General features: G+C 49.2%; 1 long non-coding RNA gene across 1 annotated transcript in view; it reads left to right on the forward strand.

Moving 5' to 3' along the window:
• The window catches only part of LOC113406892, a 10,865-nt gene extending 9,293 nt beyond the window's left edge, over positions 1 to 1,572 (forward strand). Inside the window, exon 3 of the long non-coding RNA XR_003369900.1 lies at positions 1,491 to 1,572. This is a non-coding gene — a long non-coding RNA (uncharacterized LOC113406892). The remainder of the gene's footprint in view (positions 1 to 1,490) is intronic.
• The last annotated feature ends 6,076 nt before the right edge of the window (positions 1,573 to 7,648 follow it).

Below are 7,648 nucleotides of genomic sequence, written 5' to 3' on the forward strand. Positions count from 1 at the left end.
AGGACCCTCTGTTGCTTTTTACAGATTCAGACTAACACGGCTACCCCTCTGATACTTGATATATCTGTAGGTTTCACTCCCTCTCTGTATTTGCCAAGCAGGTAGGAAAAGGTCTAAATCCTGTTACTTGCACGTGCCATCTGATGCAAGCACAAAATTAGAGGTGGAGTAGAGGCCTCTTTAAAGGGGTGTCCTTCAGAAATCAGAATGTATGTAACAACAGAGCTACTGGGACAAATTCACCAAAGGCCTAAACAGACACAGTCCCCTTGTCCACTGAGCCATTGGCTCCATATCAGTCATTGTTAAGATTTATGACTGTCTAGTGAATTTCATCTCATTATTTGCTTCCAGATCAAACAGTCACGATGTTTGCATCCTCACAGGTGGCTAACACTTGTAATTTTATTATGTGGAAAAAAGAGTTTGTTTATTTTTCTCTGTGGCATTTTTGTTCTTCACAAGCATCACAGGAACAATCAGCTTGAATGAACATGCTGGTGTATCTGGTACTGGCCCAGAATTAATCCTCTGGTCATCATTTTGCCTTTTGAATTCTCCCCTGTTTATAATTAAGCTGGTTGAGTCATGAAAATCCTAGTTCATGAATTTATGAATCCAAATCCCAAGTCTCTGCTACTCACAAACATTATTCATGTTTATTTGTTCTTTAGTTGCAAGAATTCAGATGACCACTGGGTTTCCATGGAAATGTTTTTGAATCCTGAAATACTCACCAGTCATAGCACTAACAGTTATTTGGCCTAACACTCCTTATTGGCTACTCTTTATTCTCCTGTTTAATAGGTTTCGGTAGCCAGTCAAGGAGCAGGAACAATGCCATGTGACTTAGGTATCCAATCACATATTGCGAATAAAAATATAGCATTGAATGAATTGCACGAAAATTACCAACCAAGCGATACAGCAAATAGCATATTAGGCCAAATAATTATTAGTGCTACAATCTGTGACTATGCAAACAAAACAGAGTGAATTCTGGTGCATCTAATATTGTTCACAATGAATAATGCACCCAGCTTTACTCCTGTCCAGTCACAGAGTGAGGGAATGTCACATGGCCGGTAGGAGATGGGACATGTTCCTAACGGGGCAGCACTGTTCTGGTCATGTGTGTAGAGGTCTTGGGAAGGAACCAGGCCTCTTCTAAGGGGATCTTTGGTGAAATGTTCCTGCAAGAAGATGTTTGAAATGCTAATGAGGCTAATTACTCCATGTATGTGGTTTGGGATTTCCTGGCAGAAACTGGGGAGGGGAAGGGGGGAGGGTTACAAAACTCTCAGAGTCAGGAGACTTGGCTTCTATTGTGAGCTCTGCCACTGACCCATCGGGTGACCTTGGGCAAGTCACTTCCCTTCTCAGTGCCTCAGTTTCCCCAGCTGTACAATGAGGCTGACCTCCTTTGTAAAGCACAGCTGGAAAGGGCTATATAAGAGCTAACTATTATTATTAATATTTCTTTTTTCCAGTATTCTGGGCATAAGAGCTATTGAGCCACCCGAGGATGAAGAACAAACAGCGGATATTGATCCCGGAATGAGGCTGTTGTCTAGTGACGCACAAGGCGGAAGAGGTAAGCAAGCTGAGGGATGACACTCTTTCTCCCGCTGGCATCCTCAGCATGCCCAGAAAGCTAACGCTCTCTCTGCCTCCTCCATTTGCAGCTCCTAGGAGTGCTGGAGACCCGCCAGCCCCGCTGGGTGCCAAGTCTGCAGCGGTGCCGGAGGAAGACCGAGACCACATCTACCACCCCCCAGACGCTGCTCTGGAAGAGGAAGGCCCTGTGCAGATAGCGGCACTGTATGCTGAAGCTGTCAGTGGCCCAGAAGAAGACAGAGACCATCTCTACCATGGCTAGGGGAGGAGATTTGATCCTGTCTACTCACCAGTAATAAAGGAAGAGGGGATTGTGCCGAGTGTCCCCTCTACCCACTCTCCTTGGCTGTATGTTCCCTTGGCCCTTTCCTTCCCAGGATGGCGGGGGTGTACCAGCCCCTCTCCTCCTCCCTGTCCTATCAGACCCTGTGTCTTGGATAATAAGAGGGCTCTGGCTTCAGGCTGTGTCAGGCTCTACTCTGAGCTATCACTCAAATGGCAGTTGCTGGGACCGGCAGGTGCTGCAGGAAGATGGTCGGCTGGCTGAGGTCTCTTGGCAGGACAAGCATCATTATGAAATCTGCCCTTCCCTGAGTGTCATGGCTGTGAAGTGTCAGACACCCCCAGTGACCCAGCTGTGACCCCAGCGTGGGGCTAGGAGAGGCGTTTGCTGTAGCAATGCCCTAGGCAGGGAGCTGCTTCTGGAGAGCGGCTTGCTGCTGTTATTCGTTTGTGCTGAACTGTATCTACATGCTGATTCAGAGCAGCTGAAAGCTTGGAACTGCAGCAGTCCTGGAATCAGTTTGCACCCACAGCGAGCTGGCAGCCCCTGTGTACAGAATGCCCCCCCCCCAACTTGGGGATTCTGGGACATGTCTACACTGCAACTAGACACCCGGGGCTGGCCCATACCAGCTGACTCAGGCTCATGGGCTGCCGGGACCCTGTGAGGTGGGAGGGTCCCAGAACCCGGGCTGCAGCCTGAGCCCAAATGGCTACACTGCAATGAAACAGCCCCCAGCCCGAGTCAGCTGGCACGCACCAGCCGCGCAGGTCTAATTGCAGCATAGACATACCCTTAGTGACACCAGCCTCAGCTGGAAGGCTTAATAAATAAGCCTCCTCCAGTGGGGGGTGGGGCAAAGGGGGCCACTGTCTCCCCAGGGTGGGACCTCATCACCCGCAGGTGCACCCACTCACAGGGCAGACAGTGGTGGGAAAAGGAAGGGCATTCGTGAGAATGCAGGGACAGCTGCTAGAGCCAGGCCTGCTCCCAGCTTCACACGCTTCAGCCAGAGGGGAATCCAGGAAGGGAGGCAGGCACAGGGCACCGTGGCCATGTCTACACTGCAGGGGGAGTGAGCCCAGTTACAGAGGCTTGTGCTAGCTCGGCTCAAGCTAGCAGCTAAAAATAGCAGCTTGGATTTTGTGGCTCAGGCGGCTGCTTGGGCTCTGAAGCCCACCCTGTGCCCTGGGTCTGAGCTCAGATAGCTAGCCCAGGTCTGCACCAGAGCCACATGGCTATTTTTGGTGCACTGGCTCAGGCCCAGCCAGCAAGAGTCTGTCTGCCCAGGCCGGGAGGCTCCCCCTGCTGCAGTGTGGACATACCCCATGTGTCCCTGAAAGAATCATTGCCCTGCAAACCACAGGGACCTTCCCCCACACATTCCACCCCACCCCCACGCTTCCCACCCACCCCTCCCCCACACACTGTGCACCCCACACAGAGCCCCGCTCCATCCCACTCCTCCTCCCCACTGTGCACCCCACACAGACTCCTTCCCTCCACTCTGTGTGCCCTACACCCACCCTCTTCCCCCACACTGTGTGCCCCTACACACAGTGCACCCCTCACATTCACCGTCCCCCCTTGCTGTGGGTTACCTAGGGAGGTGGTAGAATCTCCATCCTTAGAGGTTTTTAAGGCCCAGCTTGACAAAGCCCTGGCTGGGATGATTTAGTTGGGGTTGGTCCTGCTTTGAGCAGGGGATTGGACTAGATGACCTCCTGAGGTCTCTTCCAACACTAATATTCTATGATTCTAACTCTCCCACACCCTCTAGCCCTCTCCTCAGGGCACCGGGGCCTCTAGTCAAGTCACATGACACCCTGTGAGCCAAAGGGCCGTCAAGAACCAATGGGGCACTTTTCAGTGCTGGCTCCTACTGGCCCAATAGCCCTGTCCTGCAGGGTTACGGCCTGTGGGCCCTGCTGGCACCAAAGGGCTTGGCAGGGTGGGGATGGGATGAGCAGATCCCATTCGCCCCAGGGCTCGTCAGGGCTGAGTCCGAGCAGAATGGTCCCGGTCCAACTGACGCTTTGAGGGAAAGTCTCTTCCTTTGCCCTCTGGGCCTGCTCTCCTGCTCACTCACCCCAGAGTGAGGGGGCCAGGCCCCATAATGGGCTGCCGCTGGGCTGATAGCAGGTTGGGGCCCCTGAGCTTTTCTACAAGTCCTTGTGCAGGGGCATGAGGGTTGGGTTAGCACCTTTGGGTCTCTTCTAGGCCGTGGCCTTTGGCTCACTGGGACCCTGTGCTTCTAAACCCACTGCAGGTGTTAATGGAGAGAAAGAACAAACACATACACACATACACATACTCACATGGGGTTTGATCCATCTGGGTTTGCAATTGCTCTGCCTAGCTCCAGCTGAGCAAATACCTTGCAAGAGCCTCTGAGACCGTGGCTGAGCAACAGATCCAGAGCTGGGTCAATATTGGCGACAGACAACCCTTAACGAGTCAGGGCTGGACAGAGCCGTTTCTCACCCAAACGCCCCATGCAATGCAGGGGGGAGTTGGGACAGGGCTTTGCATTAACCTATTCACAGCTGTTCTGACTGCCATGGCTATACAAAGGATCAGGGTCCCAAAGTCAGCTGCCCGAACCAGTCACTTGCTTGACAAGAAATTCTGGCAATGATTTATTACAGTAAAGACAGTGTGTGTGTGTGTGTGTGTGAGAGAGAGAGAGAGATGTAATGAAGACAGTGTGTGTGTGTGTGTGTGTGTGTGTGAGCGTGTGAGATGTAGTGAAGACTGTGTGTGTGTGTGTGTGTGTGTGTGTGAGAGAGAGAGAGAGAGAGAGAGAGAGAAATGTAGTGAGGACTGTGTGTGTGTGATGTAGTGAAGACAGTGGGGGGGGTGTAATGAAGACAGCGTGTTGGGGGGGGATGTAGTGAAGACAGCGTGAGTGTGTATGTGGGGGGATATAGTGAAGACAGTGTGTGTGTGTGTGTGTGTGAGTGAGAGAGAGAGATATTTAGTGAGACATGGTGCACTCCCCAAGCCAACTCAGGTTTGACCAGCCCACCTCCCCAAACCTCTCTTGCTCTCTCTCTGCTGTTTTCATGGGGAAGCCTTTGCACAGAGATCTCTCCAAGTGCACCCTTGGAGTTGGCTGCCCCCAACTCTCCCATTCTACTGGCCTAAAACCTGACCCTGTTTCTGCGGAAGGCAAGCGTGCCCATGGGGCAGGAGAGAAGACGACGGGCCCCCATCCCACTTAGTGTTTGCTGGCCCTTGGCTATGCTCCCTGGGCCTGGAATTGCTCAGCTGGGTTGCTCTCCACGGGTTGCTCTGGCCAGTCTCTGGGACACGTAGGAGCTGCGTCCATCTTGCCAGGCTGCTCACAGCAGGGTGCTGGGTGCTTAGGGCTGTCCAGGCCAAAGGAGAGCAAGACAGGGATGAGAGCAGTGGAGTGGAGGACGGGTGGCAATTGATCCAAAGCCAGGATAGAACTAACAGGCTGGATGTTTCAATGTGTCTATTAAACCAGCCACTAGGGGGAGGAGGCAGATATTTAGACAAGGAAATATGGGGCTGTTTCAGGGCTGTGTTGTGCGTTGTTGGAACTGTGAAAGGGTGGAACTATTGCCAAGATACATGCATGTTGCCTGAATAAAAAGACTGTTCGTGCTCCAAGACGGAGTACTGCTGCTTTACGCTACAGCATAGGGCAACGAAGTGGAATCAACCACACAAGAGCAAAAAAAGGGAAAGAAGTAGGCCTGGGAAGTTATCTGCAAGGAAGGCCTACGCCCTTACAAACACAGTCCCAAAAGTTGTGGCTGTTTTCTCTATTTCACCATTTAATTCGCAACACCAAACTTGGACGAAAACTGCAACATATTATTTTGTTTTTTCACTGCTAATGATATTACAGGTAAGACGAGAGCTATTATATCTGACAGTGTAGGGGCCAAGACTTACAGTTTAATGAGAAATCTGTTAGCCCCTGAAAAGCCTGGAGCTAAAACTTTTGATGAGCTCGTAAATCTGCTTCAGCCCAACCTCCGGCGATTTAGTAGAACAATTTTAGTTTAAATATCGGTGGAGGAAATCCAGGGAGGCAGTAGGAGAATTTGTGGCAGAACCAAGGAAGCACTCAAGGTTGTAATTATGGTGCGACTCTGACACAAATGGCAAGAGACAAATTAATTTGCAGCATTAATGATGAAATGCAAAGGAGATTGCAGTCTGAACCCTAGTTAGCATTTGAAACAGCTCTGAAATTGGCCCAGTCTATGGAGACTGCAAATAAAAATGTACAGGATTTACAAGCCCAAGCTACAAGAGCTGGGGGAGATGGAAATAGCATGCAGGAAACACATGGTACTATGTACAGAATTGCAAGGCAGCCTGGGAAACAGCTAGCAGAGTGTTATCTTTGTGGAGGCAAACACACCCTAATGGTTTGCAGATTTAAACATGAAAGATGTCACTTTTGCAGATTGACTTTGCACATTCGAAGAGTGTCGAAACAAACCCAAGAAAGCGGAATCCCAAAACCACAATAAAAAACAGCCTCATAGCCATAGTACCTTCCATATACTGAAGGAGGAAAGTAGTGAAAAAGAAGAGGAGGAAGTAGCTTATACTACCTATAGAATAATGGAAGCAAATATTCCTAGAGCATTCATATTGGATTGACTGTAAATGAAAAAAAATGTACAATTGGAGCTCGACACAGGATGCAGTCTGACTATTATGAACCAAGAAGCATATGAGACATTGTGGAAAGATAGTGAACCACCATCATAGCAGACATGTAGGATAAAATTAAATATCTACACTAGAGAAGTAGTAAAGATGCTGAGAGCCATCAAGGTGAAGGTTAGCCACCAGAGCTAAGAGAGGTATCTACCTTTGCCAGTGGTTCAGGCATTAGCCCTAACTTGCTTAGTAAAGGGTGGTTGGCTGACTGAACTGGAAAGAAAAAGTGCATCACTCAAAATCAGAAAATGATCTAGTTCTGGAAACTGTTTTAAATACCCATAGGAAGTATTTAAAGATGAATGGGCACTTGAAAAGCACTACTTCTAAAATCTACATAAACCAAAATGTCCCGCCTCATAATTTCAAGCCCAGGTCAGTACCCTTTGCCATGAAACAAAAAGTTGAAGTTGAGTTAAAAAGATTACAGGCAACTGGTATTATTGAACCTGTGCAGTTCTTTGAACGGGCTGTGCCACTAGTATCAGTGTTGAAGCCAGATGGCTCCATATGCCTATGTAGTGACTATAAGTTAACTGTACGTAGAGTCTCACAGTTAGAACAATAACCAATTCCAAAAATGGAGGATCTGTTTGCAGTTTGAGCAGGAGGGCAATTGTTCACAAAATTATATATGAGCCATGCCTACCAACAGATCATCCTGGAAGAAGAGTCCAAACAGTACATCTGTGTAAATCCTCACAAAGGACTGTTGAAATATAATTGGTTACCTTTTGATGTGTCCTCGGCCCCTGCTGTTTGCCAAAGAACCATGGATAGATTGACCAGGGAGTTCCACGTGTGGCAGTATATCTGGATGATACACTAATCACAGCTACCACAGACACAGAACACTTACAATGTTTAGCAGATGTGCTCAACAGGCTAAAGGAAGCAGGTGTGCACCTAAAAAGGGGGTAAGTGTTCCCTCATGGCACATGAAGTGATATTTGTGTGTTATAAAGTGGATGCCCAGGGGCTACACCCAGTCAGAGATAAAGTCAAAGCAATTTGGGATGCCCCCGCACCTATGAATAT

This window comes from Terrapene carolina, unplaced genomic scaffold, assembly GCF_002925995.2.
Source record: "Terrapene carolina triunguis isolate 2854851 unplaced genomic scaffold, T_m_triunguis-2.0 Scaffold148, whole genome shotgun sequence".
NCBI classification, from domain to species: domain Eukaryota; kingdom Metazoa; phylum Chordata; order Testudines; family Emydidae; genus Terrapene; species Terrapene triunguis.